We start from the raw sequence: 15,884 nt of genomic DNA on the forward strand, positions 1-15,884 counted from the left end.
TAGTGGGAAGGATGATCCACGCGATCATTTAGCACGTTGAACTAAGGCCTGGGGAACAAAACCACAACTAGAGTGGGTGCATATATTCTACCATACGCTAGATACGATCCCAATGAGCTGGTACTTGGAGATAGAGCTTCACCATGGGACGACTGAATGGGTCGTTTTAAGGGAGAATTTTCTATTAATGTTTAGCTTCGAGGATGGGTTTGAGAGAATTGATGAAGTGCTACAAGAAACAAAAGTAGCTATATTCAGGATGCCAAAGGAACCAATAGAATGGACTCAACCAAATTGGAGTACATAACTGCGCCATGCACTAGAATGATATAATGTGACTACTGAAGAAGAGGATGACCCGTGAAATATTACCATCCCTGAGACCAAAGGACAACACGACGTCGAAGGACCGAAGGTAGCAAACCCATATATATCAGAGCCTTTGAAAAATCGACAGGTAAACATTGGGTCTGAAGAAGAACCCAAATTCACGAAGATAGGAGATTATGTTAGAGAATTATTTATTATGGAGCAATGGAACACATAAAATACTACAGAAATATAAACATAGAAAACGCATAAAACAAGAGAGACACAGATATACATGGTTCACCTAGTTTGGGCTACGTCCACCCCGAACAGCCAGTCCTTCCTTTCTATTATCTAGCAAAATGAAGAGACACAACCTACAGTATATCCGCTGTAATATCCTTTGTTTTCTCTCACAGTCTCACCTCTCTGTTTCTCGCTCATAGAATACACATCTATCTCACAGCCTCAAATACAATACCCTCATACAAAGAGAGGGGTTGCCTTCTAGGGAAAAAAACCCTAAACTAAACATAAGTTCTATTGTCAGATGATCTCCCTAATGAACAGCCCAGATTGACTAGAAATTACTATATTTTTACAAGGCAATTTTACATCTATTTTTGGCTTCGGGGGCGCTGCCCCCGAACCCCTGGCAGGGGACCACTGGCCCCCGGACCCCCCAGTTGGGGGGATCAACGCCCCCAAACCCCCGGGGGGGGGACAAGACCCCCCCCGGTGGAGGGGTGTACAAACTACCTGGGGTATACATCCGGCTGAAACAAAGACCTCTGAACAATCATTCTCCACACACAACAATCTCCCACTTGGAGAATGATTGTAGCAACTCCACCGCTGCTTCATTTGCTGGACAATGACTCCTCTTTTGGACCTAGCTATTTCTCATCTTCATCGTCATCCTTGAAGACCAATTGAAACCGAGCATGTTCTCAGTTTCTCCCTGGTTACAAGTTTTGTTAGCATGTCTGCAGGATTCTGGCTAGTGTGTATCTTTTCCAGCTTCAACTCTCCATCTTCCAACACTGATTGTATGAAATGGTACTTGAGCTGTATGTGTCTAGTCCTAGAATGAAATGATGAGTTCTTTGCAAGATGAATGGCACTTTGGCTATCACTGTATAACGTGCCCATATCATGCTCCTTACCCAATTCACCCATAAACCTTTGTAACCAAATAATTTCTTTACTACCCTCTGTAGCAGCAACATACTCTGCTTCTGTTGTTGAAAGCGCAACAACACTTTGGATTTTTGAAACCCAACTGATAGTTGTTCCACCAACAGTAAATACATATCTTGTAGTGCTCCTCCTGTTATCTCTGTCACCTGCCATATCTGCATCAACATATCCCTGTAGAGAAATGTTTGAACCACCAAAGCATAATGCTTGATTTGTGGTACCTTTCAAATATTTGAGAATCCATTTCACTGCCATCCAATGTTCCTTTCCTGGATTGTTCATGTACCTGCTTACAACTCCCACTACATGTGCAATATCAGGCCTTGTGTAGACCATTGCATACATTAAGCTTCCAACTGCTGATGCATATGGAACTTTAGACATATAATCCATGTCTTCTTGGGTCTTTGGGCACATTTCCTTACTAAGTTTGAAATAGCTAGCAAAAGGTGTACTATCTGGTTTTGCATTGTACATATTAAATCTTTTCAACACCTTTTGTATGTACTCATTCTGAGACAATGTTAATTTGCGATTTTTCCTGTCTCTAGTGATTCTCATACCAAGGATTTGTTTTGTAGCTCCCAAATCCTTCATTGCAAATGAATTTGCCAATTTTCTTTTGAGCACATTTATTTCCTGCATGTTAGACCCTGCAACAAGCATGTCATCTACATATAATAACAATATAATATAGCTGCCATCATTTTTCCTTTTCAGATAAACACAATGATCAGAGTGACATCTAGTATAACCTTGTTCAGACATAAACTTGTCAAATTTTAGATACCACTGCCTTGGAGCCTGTTTTAAGCCCTAAAAGCTCTTCTTCAACTTGCACACTAGTTTCTCCTTCCCTTTCACCTCATATCCTTGTGGCTGCTAGATATATATCTCTTCCTCCAAATCCCCATGGAGAAAGGTTGTATTTACATCTAACTGCTCAAGATGCAATATTCAACTGCTACTATACTTAAAATAGTTCTGATTGAAGTCATTTTAACAATAGGAGAAAATATTTCATCAAAATCAATACCTTTCTTCTGTGCAAACCCCTTCACCACAAGTCTAGCTTTGTACCTCTGTTTTCCTCCATCTTCTTCCTCCAGCTTGTAAACACATTTATTCTTCAATGTAGTTTTTCCTGCAGGCAACCTAACTAAGTCCCAAGTATAGTTATGCATTAAGGAGTCCATCTCTTCTTCCATGGCTACCTCCCACTTCTTCCTGCTTTCAACCTGCATTGCTTCTTCATAACATTCGAGTTCACCAGAATCATTCAACAATAAATAATATAATGAAGGAGAGTATCGTTTAGGGGGTCTACTTATCCTGGTAGATCTTCTAACACCACTTTCAGGTGTTTGGGGTGCCTGTTGCTGTTGTGGTGGTTGCTGTTATTGTGGTTGTTGATTATTATTATTTTCAGGCACCTTTACTTTTTCAGTGATTTTGTCAAGAACTGCATATTCCTTGTTTTATTTTTCTTGCTTCTTTTCCTGCAACTGATTCTTATACAAGACCTTTTCATTGAATATTACATCTCTGCTCCTAATGATTTTGTGATTTTCATAATCATATAAGCGATAACCAAAATCATTAACACCATATCCAATAAAGGTACATTTCTTTGACTTTGCCTCAAGCTTTGTTCTATTTTCTTTATCAATATGGACAAAGGCCTCACAACCAAAAGGCTTTAAAAAGGAGTAGTTTACCTTTTTACCTGTCCATGCTTCCTCTAGAACACCACCATCCAAGGAACTTGAAGGCCCTCTGTTTATTAGATAAACAACAGTATCTATAGCATCTGCCCAAAACTATAAAGGCAATCCTGCATGCAATCTCATGCACCTTGCACGCTCCATGATTGTTTTGTTCATCCTTTCTGAAACACCATTTTCTTGTGGTGTTTTTGGAACTGTCTTCTCTCTGCAAATTCCATGCTCTGAACAATACCTATAAAACTCTTTGCTACAATATTCACCTCCATTGTCTAATCTAAGACACTTCAATTTCTTTCCTGTCTCAATCTCAACCAAAGCTTTCCATTTCTTGAAAGTATCAAATACATCAAATTTATTCTTAATACAATAAATCCAAGTTTTCCTAGTTGCATCATCAATAAAGGTAACATAATAACACGAGCCACTGAGAGATGATACCTGAGCGGGTCCCCATACATCTGTATGCACAAGCTCTAATTTTTCGCTCTTCTTTTCTTTCCCAACTCTGAGAAATATGACTCTCTTCTGTTTTCCATAAATGCAATTTTCACAGAAGTCCAAATCAACATTCTTCAAACCTGGAAACAAATTCCTTGAGTGAAGAATCTTCATCCCCTTTTCACTCATGTGTCCGAGCCTATGATGCCATAATGCTGCATCTGCTCCTTTGGAAGTTAAAGCATTAACAGAGTTAGAAATACCATTGAATAAATACAATGTACCAACCTTTTCGCCTTTTTCTATTACGAGGGCTCCTTTGGTGACTTTCCAAGCTTTATCTGTGAAAGTTGTCATACAACCTTCACCACCTAACTGCCCTATTGAAATCAGATTTTTCTTTAGATCTGGAACATGCCTTACCTCCTTTAGTAGCCATTGGTTTCCATTCTGCTGTTTTACAAGAACCTTACCCATTCCAAAAATTTTACAGGGTTTATCATCACCCAAATGAACTTGTCCAAAATCTCCTTGAACATAGTGATGAAAGTATTTCTTATCAGGTGTGGCATGGAATGAGGCCCCTAAATCTACCACCCAAGAATCAATAATATTTTCGAAAGAAAGAATCAAAACATCTTGTAACACCTCACCTGTCACATTTTCTTCATGATTGTTTTCTTGTTGTGCATCTCCTTCTTTTCCCTTCCAAGATCTACAGTCTTTCTTTAAGTGTCCTTTCTTTCCACATTTCTAGGACACTATCCCTGATCTAGACTTGGATCTGCCTTTCCTTGATTTACTACGATATCCTGAGATCTTTCCTCTTTCCATTTTTCTTCCCCTAGACTCTGCACTCAAAGCATTATCTGATGTCTCACTGGAGCTTTTCCGTCACATTTCCTCACTAAGGATAGCACCGACAACATCATCAAACTTTAAAGTACTAGATCCAGAGATAGAGTTACTAATGGCCATTACTAAACCATTCCAACTTTCTGGCAATGAGCACAAGAATAACAGAGCTCTAACTTCATCTTCAAAGTTTACCCCTACAGAATTTAACTGACTTGTAACTGTATTAAAATCATTTAAATGATCTGCAATAGATCCACCTTCCGACATCTTCATATTAAATAACCGTTTCATAAGAAATACCTTGTTTGAGGCCGAGGGTTTTTCATATATTTTCGACAACGCCTGAATCGAACCTTCTGTCATTGTTTCCTTTGAAATGTTGAAGGCGACTGATGCAGCGAGGCACAACTATATTGTTCCGAGTGCCTTTCTATCGAGAAGGTTCCATTCTTCATCTGTCATAGCCATCGGCTTCTTTGTTTTTCCGCTCAATGGTAGGTATAGATCTTTCTGATACAGATAATCTTCCATCTGCATCTTCCATAGCGAGAAGTTTTGGCTGTTAAATTTCTCAACCCTAAACTTACCATCTTCCACCATTTCTCCCACTCGAGCGAGGAACCCTTCTTTCCTACGAGTTTATCAGCCAAATAGACCTTCGGCTCTGATACCAGTTGTTAGAGAATTATTTATTATGGAGCAATGTAACACATAAAATAATGCAGAAATATAAACACAGAAAACGCTTAAAACAAGAGAGACACAGATATACGTGGTTCACCCAGTTTGGGCTACGTCCACCCCAAACAGCCAGTCCTTCCTTTCTATTATCCAGCAAAATGAAGAGACACAACCTACAGCAAATCTGTTGTAATATCCTCTGTTTTCTCTCACACTCTCACCTCTCTGTTTCTCACTCAGAGAATACACATCTATGTCACAGCCTCAAATACAATACCCTCATACAAAGAGAGGGGTTGCCTTCTAGGGCAAGAAACCCTAAACTAAACATAAGTTCTACCGTCAGATCATCCGCCTAATGAAAGGCCCAGATTGACTAGAAATTACTATACTTTTACAAGGCAATTTTACATCTATTTTTGGCTTCGGGGGTGCTGCCCCCAAACCCCTGCCGGGGGACCGTTGGCCCCCAGACCCTCCAGCCGAGGGTGATCGGCCCCCCCAGACCCTCCAGCCAAGGGGGATCATCCCCCCTAGACCCTCCAGCCGAGGGGGATCGACCCCCCCAGACCCTCCAGCCGAGGGGGATCGGCCCCCCCAGACCCTCCAGCCGAGGGGGATTGGACCCCCCAGACCCTCGCGGGGGGGACAAGTCCCCCCCACACCCCCTCGCATGGAGGGGTGTACAAACTTCCTGGGGTATACATCTGGCTGAAACAAAGACCTCTGAACAATCATTCTCCAGACACAACAAATTATTGGGATGAAGATACAGTTGATAAGGTAGCTGAGGTGTGTGAGTACCAAGACTTATTTCCCACAAAATTTTCAGATTTGAAAGAGATTTTTAGAGATTTAGGCATTATGAAGATTACATTGAAACTGGATATGAAGCCTATTAATTAGCGACCTTATCGATTAAATCCAATGTATAAGGAGAAGGTGCACCTTGAACTGGATAAGATGCTGGAAGATGGCATTATTAAGCTTGTAGAAGAATCTGATTGGGTAAACCCAATGGTAGTCCAAGAAAAGGAACAAAAGGGCAAAATTCGCATATGCATAGATTTGTGGAAGTTGAATGGGGAACCAATCCATGTAAAAGTGAATGGGAGTAGGTTAAATTTTTACATAGGGGATCTTGCCCCTGCGCGATGACTATATGGCAGCAAGATAGTCTCAGTAACCCAAGCAGTTGTAAGGGATTGCGGGACTATAAACTATGCTACCCAACAAGGTGAAGAACATGGTAGGAGGGTTGCACGATGGATGACAGGGGTGCAAAAGGTGAAGCTGCACTAGATGAGATATGTCATGGAAGATGGTGCCGTGTAGATGGGTCCAAATGTAGCCATTGAGGTTACTATTCATGATTTGATGGCTGAAAATCAATTAAGAAGAGCAGGTAGGCACTATTTATGGTGAAAATATTTGAAGATATACTACCAAAGAGGCATTTCTTATTAGATTTGGGGGGAACGGTTGGATTTGAATTAAAAATCCCTATAAATCTCGCATGTTGGACCACCAAAGAACACTTTGCATTCTGAGACTTTTCTGGGTGATTTGCTTTGTGAAGTTGATGAGTCATCAATTTTGGGAGGATTTCATGGCAAGCCCAAAATTTGTTGCCTTGCCTGTGTGGAATTAGAAGGTTATTCTTCAGTAAATGACTGTCACCAACCCCTTCGAAGCCATGAGTTCTGAAGCTATTGTCTCTAATGCGCCGAGCCTTGAGATTTCGAGTATGGAAGCTTCAACCCCTATGCCTACTGCACCGAGGTTGCTAATGCCACAATAATTCACCACAAAAGAGAAACAACCAGCCGCAAAGGAGAAGCAGAAGAAGTCGGTGTCAGTGAGAATGTCACTGAGGAAGAATCTGGAGGTGCGACAGAAGGAGAAAAAAGACAAACAACCAGAAAAAGTGGTGGATTTAGAAGAGGAGGAATACCAAGGTGTCGAAGAAGTCGATGCCGAAGAGATCGAGCCTATCTCAAGGCTTCCTGAGTATATCCCTTCGTGGAAGGGAAGAACCAAAGTAACCAAGGATCCTGATTATGGGAAATTCACAGTGTCAACACCCTTGCTACCTGAGCAGGTCGAATTTGAAGGTCCTAGGTTAGTGTATATTCCAATACTGAAAATGCAGGACTGGGACCTTGTGGACCATGAGATGTTCCTGCATTTAACAACCTACAAATATATGACAAAGATATATTATGAAGAAATGAGGGTTATGACATTGGAACCCATGAAGTGGGTCCACAGTGTTGAGCAGGTGGGGCTGCTGAACATGCTCTTAGTGTTGCAGTATCATCACTCATTTATCAACATGGTGTGTGTGCGCTAGCTCCTCACACTGGTGTATGATGGGTGTTTGTGGCTTGGGAAGCCCATCCCAATAACTAACATGTTGATCCATAGGATAATGAAGTTGCCTAAAAAAGGAACGGACCCTGCCAAGGAATTTGGAGGGAAAACCAAGGAGAAAGAATTAGCTGACAAAGTGAAGAAAGAGTATGGTCTTGTTAAAAAGTCACACGGATACTCTATCCTTTCAATTCAGGACCAGGTAGTACAATTCACTGCCCAGATTCTCGTGGGAAATATCATGAGAAAGTGTCGTGTGGATGAAGTTATGGTGCCATAGTGTCACTTGCAGCACATTGCACGAAGGGCGTTCCATATAATTGGGCCAAATATTTATGCCAGGAGTTCCTCGCAAACTACCGAGAAGCCCAATAAGAAAGAGAACCATTCCACTCTGCATGGCTATTACTATCTATTGTTCTAGTATCTTGGATATTATCGGAGGATAGCCATTTTCCCTCGCACAAGGAAGATTTACCCGAGCCAGTCTAGTTCACCTCGCTGTGGTCTACAAAGGATCAGGCATGAGTCAAGGAGACAGATCTTTTGGATCCTGATGGAGATGGACCTTCGAATGGTGATTAATCAGAGGACAAGGTTGTCCCCAACCTTGTTCAAACAATTGACGGCCTACGTGGAGTTTAAGGATGATTTCCACAATGTGTGAATCAAAGAGCGGAAGGACCCAAAGCACACATGGCATTTGTTGCCTTATTTGAGATGGATGTGCAAGAAGTTGTGGGGTATTGGCTAGTAGAGTGGTGTGAACCCATGATGCTTAATGTGGGAACAAGAAAAGGCATAAAGATCGTTGTTGCACATAAGTGAAAGGATGCAACTTAGAAGGCCACGTGTGCCTTGGATGAGCAAAAGAAGAAGGATGTTGCTAAGGGAGATGTGGAGAAGGAGCGAATGGAGAAAGATTGCACCTCCAAAGAGCACTGTGAAAAATATTGTCAGGATATAGAGGAAGGCAACAAGTCAGCCTCGCCACATGAAAATGAGCCAGAGCTGTCAGTGCATGAAGGAGGCGGTGGTGAGGAGCAGTGCACTCCTTTCACCTTGAAGCAGCGTGACCAAGAGAAAATTTTTGAATAAAGGAAGAAGCATAAGTCTGATAAGCAGAAACATATCGATCAAATGCTGCTGACTAAAGGCGATCTCGATGAGATTGGTGATAAAATTTGAGATACAACGATGGAGGTGCTGCAACAATTTGAGCAACAATCTATGTAGACATTGCAGAGCGTCCAAAAGGATCTGTGCGAACTACAGTTCCAGGCTAACAAGATCTAGGCAGGAGTCGAGCAAGTGAGCGGAGCACAAGAGAGCCTAACACAGGTAAGTAGCACTTTGGCGAAGCTAGAATGGACTCTGGACCTTAGAGTCATACCATTGCTAGAGGAATCAGTTCGCATTGAGTCAAATGAGGATCGCATTGTGATTAGTACAGTGAAGGATATGGACTTGAATTTGGCTATCCTTCCACTCTAGACCCTCCATGCGTTGCATCACGGGGTTTCAGAGGAATTTAGGATTCGATAAGAACACACCCTCACAATTATTAGCGAATTCAAGGTGAACAATGAACAAATGTTCACAGAGAAAACTCAAGCAATAAAGGCCAAGGAGGAGATGCAGCAGAAAAGTTAGAGCTTAGAGATGGTGATCGAGCATGCCTACAAGTCAGTCCCCAAATTGCAAATACTGGAGGATGCTAAAGCCTCAGCAAAAGTCAAGAAATTGGTTGCCACAGTACGTGCATCGAAGGATGAAGTTGGAAGGGTTACCTTCGAATTCCAGATGAAGATATCAAAGTTGTAGTTGAAGTTGTAGCCAATGACTCTGCCAGAGGTTTGGGATCAGCGCGGAGCAACAATCAAGGATGGAATGAATACATTGGATATCATAGTCAATGACTGCTCCTCGATGTTTGATGTCGTGATGGAATTATGGATGAATCTGCAGGAGGACCCAAACCTGTAGAAGCTGAACATAGATGTCTAAGAGACGTAGTGGCAGTATGAGGAGGTCTGAGTGACTGCGCGCGCTTTGGCACCAGCACAATGCTTCGTAAAGTTATAGGAGGGCAAGTAGCTACTCACACAAGTGGAGTAATTACAAAGGAAAGAGGCCTTGTTGAAGGCCAGATTGTAGTCGTGTTTAGAGGAAGCTTGCCAGCTTACTCTGTCACTTCAGGAGAAGCTCAAGGGGCTACAATAGACATAGAGTACTATGTGCCTAGCAGTGGAAGGGCCAACAATAGAGAAATTGGTCGAAAAGGTACAAAATGAAGTGACATAGAGCGTTGCTGAAGTTGCAGTGATGTGGGTTGAGCTGGGTGGTCTTTGCAGCAAGATCGCGACACCAATTGAGTGACTTGAGGGCAAGTCACAATATTTGTATTGGGGGCCTATTGGGACAGGGTCCCTAGGGTTAGTTTTAGGGTTAGTTGTAAGATATGTAAAGTCTCTACGATATGTCGATGCGAAGCACACAAATAGATAGGTGTCAAAGGGTTCTTGGCCCCTTGTTTGGAGTTAACTTGGTTTTGAGACTCACCCATGATCCACAAGCCATGGTATTGTATTGGAAAGTATATATATTCAAGTCATAGAAAGTTTAGCAATGGTAGTAGATAGTGAAGATTCAAGATAGAACTGTTTTGGGCAAGCACTAAGGCAAGAAGGCTTGGCTTCCTGTACATAGGCGAGAAAGGGAAGGCTCCTATAGATGAGTGTGCAGGAGGCCTTTGTAAGTCCACAACTGAGTGTGCGGACCCCTGCAGCTGAGTGTGTAGGGGTAGAAGAGTCTGTAATATGAATATTGAAGATCAATAAAGACTGATTTTGGAGAATTACTGTGCATTTTTTTTGAATCTGTTTATGTTATATTTTGTCGCTTAATGATATGTTTTTATGAAATAATGAATGAATGTTGTGCGAAATCACTAGATATGTCTTATCAATGCATGATTTAAGTTGTTATCTTGTTTCTCTAAGATAATAGTTAATTCGACTATATTTTATGACGAATTGGATAGATCTGCGTGAACTCAGACCTATGATTGTTTATTGATGCGCGAAAATAGATAATTCATCTGGTTAAGGTCTGCAAAGACTGATCACAGATGTTCATGAAAGTCTAGAAGCCATTTTAACTCAGATACAGTGACGATCCCTAGAAGGATACCGATCTGCGCGGAGGGAGATTTGAATTGTCAGAGACTGAGAATCATTTATACATGTCCCTAGATGGAGAAGCCTAGTTATAGCATCCCTCGATACTTCTTTGTGTGAGACTACAGCCTACGCTATGGAGGTTGTTGCCAAAAGGGCCAATAGTTAGGGTTTTGTTGGTTGGCATGAAAACTATGAACCTGAGTCAGGCCCCCTTAAGCCAACAGTTACAAACATCAAGAAGCAATCTCTAAAAGGCCTTTATATTCCAAAATAACATGATAGATCATAGTATTATTCTACAACCTACAATACTAGAAGCTACAAATATATAAATTCAATGATCAAATCATCAATCATCATCAGAATCATCATCCTGATCATCCTCCTCATCCTCATTTGAAAAATGAGTAGCATCTAAGTATGCAATGGGATTATGGCTTGATTCCTCTAGCCTTGAAGTTGCTACTGGTGCTTTTGATATATCTTCCTCTACATCCTGTGGAGGTGGGTCCAATTCCAACCAAGAAAGGTCTTCATTGTAAAAGTTTTGTGCTTGACTCTCTACAACCCTTTCTAATGTTGGATCAAAGTCAGCCAAGGCAATGTTGCTTGACTCTGGGGTTTTATTCAGCGATTGATTACACATCAACCTAAGGTTGTAATGAACAAAAGCCATGTCATTCAACCTCTTTTTATCCAAATGATTCCTCTTCTTAGTGTGTATATGATCAAACACACTCCAGTTACGCTCACACCTTGAAGCACTACCTGTTTGGCTCAAAATTCAAATTGTAATTTTTTTCAATTGAGGGAATTCACTACCAAATGTTTTCCACCAATAAGCTATAAAAAGGGTGGAAGGAAAAGAATTATTAGCAAATGAATTTGAAAGTTGAAACTTGGATTCAACAGTTGAAAAATTCAAATTGAAATGAGTAAATTATTAATATAAGAATTTGCAAATTTTGACAATTCTTACCTGGGGGTTTCTTTTCTCTATTTCTTACAGCCATAGAAATTCCAAAGGTACTGATACTATCACTGAAATTCAAGAGCTTGTTATGAATTTAATCTTGAGTCTTGGAACCTGGGACCATGTACTCAATGCATTTATACAATCCCCCTAAAACATCCCCATCAACCTCAAAATTTGTAGTGTAACGGTACCTTCAAAATTCAGAAAACAAAAACATATTCATCTAGTCAAAAAAAAGTTAAAACTTATAACTTATAAGAAATGAGCATTGAAAACCAAAATTACATACCTTGGATTAAAGTAGTAGTTGACTACATGTAAAGGTCCATGGAGTTGTTTGTTCCATATTTCATCAATGATTCTCCATAGAGGAATGTAATTTTGTGTTTTATCCCCATATGCTACCTTTATTTGTTCCTTGGCATGATCCATGGGCCTCATAAACAAAACCCATGGAAGTTGTTTCACTATCCACCATCTGCAAAACTTTGACAAGAGGCTCATTAAATAGCACAATATCCTCTACCTTTAACCAAAATATTTTTTCAAATACTTGGCCAACCATATGTTTCCCTTTAGCCTTTTTGCTCCATTGAGATGGATTTCATTCACATGAAAACACCTTCCTCTAGTTTGATGTTTTTTTAATATGGGATTGCAACGAAAGGAATTTGGTTGCAAATTGTGTGATGGTTGATCTAATAAGCTCTTTACCCCCTGTGTGTTTTCTCATAAGGTTCAAAACCCATGAGTGCTTTTAGATGTACCTGGTTATGGATTTTGCATCTTCCACACACTTCTTCACCCACTCAATTTTTCCAATATCGTCAAGCATGAGGTCCAAACAATGGGCTGCCCATGTAGACCACCAAATGGTGGGGTGTTTTTCCTCCAACATCTTTCTAGCTGCACATAGTTAGAGGCATTATCTGTGATAACTTGTACAATATTTCCAACCCCTACTTCCATAACTACTTCATACAAAAGAAGAAATAGAAATTGTGCATCCTTCATCTAATCAAATGCATCAACAAATTTGAGAAACATAGTACCTTGTGGACAATAAATTAAGAAATTTAGTATGGTGTGAGATCTACTATTAGTCCATCCATTAGAAATAATTGTGCATCCTGTTTTGTTCCATAATTGCTTGAACTCTGTAAGGTACTCTTGTATTCTTTGAACCTCATTTTGTATAAGTGCCCCCCTAATATCATGAAATCTAGGGCCTTTCAACCCTACTCCACATGAAGCTATAGCATCAATGATAAGCTGATAATATGTAAAATTAGTAGCATTAAAAGGTATGTTTGCATCATACCACCATCTAGCAATGCATTCATATACAACCTCCTTCTCTATCTTCTTCCATTTAGCATCAAGGGTTGATTGAGAACTAGGGGTGGTGCGGGGTACAAAGAAGGAGTCAATCCCTTTACGGGTTGTTGTTCTCTTCAAGTTAAAAGCACATGAACTACCCTCTCCAACTCTAGTAGGTAAACTAGAGGAATACTCAAAGTTGGACACATATTTTTCAATATCAGGGTCACTAAGCATAATGTCATCCTTTTGACTTTTTCCTATATATTTTTTATTTCTTTTTTCCCCATTTTCTTCATTGTAGGCTTCAATTAAAATTTTCATCTGTACATTAATATCATCATAAGCATTTTCACAATGTTTTACTTGCCCTCTCCAATGTGCTAGGTGTTCTTTAATTCTATGGATCTCCCCACCCTTAACTTTCTTGCCATAATAGTTGCATACTTTTATCCCTTGTTCATTTAAATGACAGTGAACCTGAGATGGATCATTATTGTTTTTGGGGGCCATGAGGAGGAAATGAAAAATACGCATAGAAAACCCTAGGGTTTTTAGAATTCTATGGATTTTTTTATAGAGAAAAATAAAAGAGGAATAGAGACAATGAAATACCTAGATAAGATCTATAAATTTTGAGAAGAGAAGAAGCTCCAACCAATATAAAAATAAATTCTTCAATCAGCTCGAAAATCTCCCTCAGAATCCCTCAAAATAACCTTGCAAATTTCAACAATTTTTGAGAAAAAAATAGAAGAAAATAATAGGCACAATTTTTTTTCCCAAAAAATGACACATATGGATTCTACCTAAAAACACTAGCATTTTAAAAAATTTAGTGAAAAAAAGAATAGATTTTTGAAGAAAAATAGAACATTAATGGCTGAAAAAAAAATACCTTGAATTTATCTCTTAAATAAAACCAGTTGTAAAATCCTCCAAAATAAGCTCTAGAGTAGCACCTGCAAATCTACATCAAAACACTGAGGATTTTGATATTTTTAAGAAAAAGAAAAATTGAATTTTGGAGAGAAATGGAACAAAAAAATGGAAAACATTTCCTTGATTTACCCTCTAAATTTTTTGGAGAAAATCAGTTCCAAAATCCTCTGAAATAAGCTATGTAGCAGCCCCAACAACATAAAAATAAAAAAAATAAAAAAAAATCTTCCACCAGCTCCAAAAATAACTGAATAAAACCCAAAGATCTCTAAGAAAAAATAAACTTTCAAGTAGCTTGAAAATCTGCCAACCCAACAGCTCACTAAGACTTCAATCAACTCTTCAAATATGCAAAATATCTCCCTCAGAACAACCCTACAAAAAAATCTTTGAATTCTCCTCATTGAACTTAGCTCAAGAATTGCAAGAGAATCGAATGAATAGTGTGAGAGAAATAGAGGGGGTTGCGGTGTCTAAATAGATTTAGGGGGGGGCTAGGATAGGTTAGAAATTAGGGAAACAAATTAGAAAAAATTAAAATTAAAATAAATAAAAATAAAAAAATAAAAAAGAATTTTTTTAAGCTAGGTCGCGCAGTCGTGGGCTTTGTATACCATTTGAACTAACCTTCAAGTGGGAACAGATAGGTTTGTTATTGAACTGGTTTGTTCTAGCTCAGAGTGTCGGTTTGGATAGGATTTGCTCCCAAACAGGTTGGACCGGCGGGTTCCGTCGGTTCCGGTGTGGTTCCGCCAATTCTGGTCCAGTTCCAATAACACTGATTTGTACAAATTATAATCTATGAACCCATTTTCATGAAAACTTACATCAGTACATCAAAATGATTTTTATTCAATCCATCATGTATTTGGCTCTTCTTTATAATGTTTTAGTGAGAGGAACTCGTAGTTACCCCGCAAAAATTTGAGAAATGGATGTTTGCACATGAACACACAATAGTCTCACTACACTTGACTTCCAATCCTTATAATTCCTATGACCTAAACCTTCAGTTCTTCGATTATTTTCAAAGGATATTGTTTACACTCCGATTATGTTATAGCTTGATTTCCCTCTGTGCATTGTGTTTGCAACTCCTCCTGTTCCTTCAATTCCTAAGTTTTTTCTACGAAGAGTTGCTCATTGTTGACTTTAAAATCACTAACCATAGTGAGTGCACGTTGTTCTCTGATCTTTAGCTCAATAGAGACCCCTTTATGTAGCACATGAAGAGACTCGAGTGGCAATGTGGCAAGGTTCAGTCCCATATCTTTCACTGTGTGAAACACCACACGATCCTCATCTGACTCCACGTGGACCGACCCCTCTAGTAAAGGAAAGACTCTAAAATCCAAAGGTGATTCAATAGTTGTGACTATGCTACGACCCTACATTAGGCTCTCTTGCACATTGCTCGCCTTTCTGACATCCATATTAATCTTGTTCGCCTAGATCCATAGGACGCGCATATCCTTTTGGACGCTCCCCAACGTCTGCATGTATTGTTGTTATATCCCCCACTTTATCTACGATCTCATCGAGATCACCTTCAGTCAATATCATTGGATCGACATGTGTCTTCTTATCATACTTTTGTTTCTTTTGCGATCCTCTAGACTGTTCCTTCCCTCGTTTCTTCAGAATGAACAGGGTGCTTTGCCCCTCATCACCACCTCCACCCTGGTCTGAAAACTCATTTTATTCTGTTTTGGGTGAAGTCGATTTGTCACCTTCTTATGACTCTTGCTGCTCCTTTTCTACCTACACTTTAGCAGCATACTCTTTTTCCATTCGAGCCTTCTCTGTAGTTCCTTAGCAACTTCCTTCTTCTTTTGTTCTGTCAGTGCATGCACAACCTTTTGAGCTGTGTCCTTCTGC

The sequence above is a fragment of the Pinus tabuliformis genome, chromosome 5_1 (assembly GCF_031772625.1).
Source record: "Pinus tabuliformis cultivar Carrire ecotype Pingquan chromosome 5_1, CPIR1, whole genome shotgun sequence".
Lineage (NCBI taxonomy): Eukaryota > Viridiplantae > Streptophyta > Pinopsida > Pinales > Pinaceae > Pinus > Pinus tabuliformis.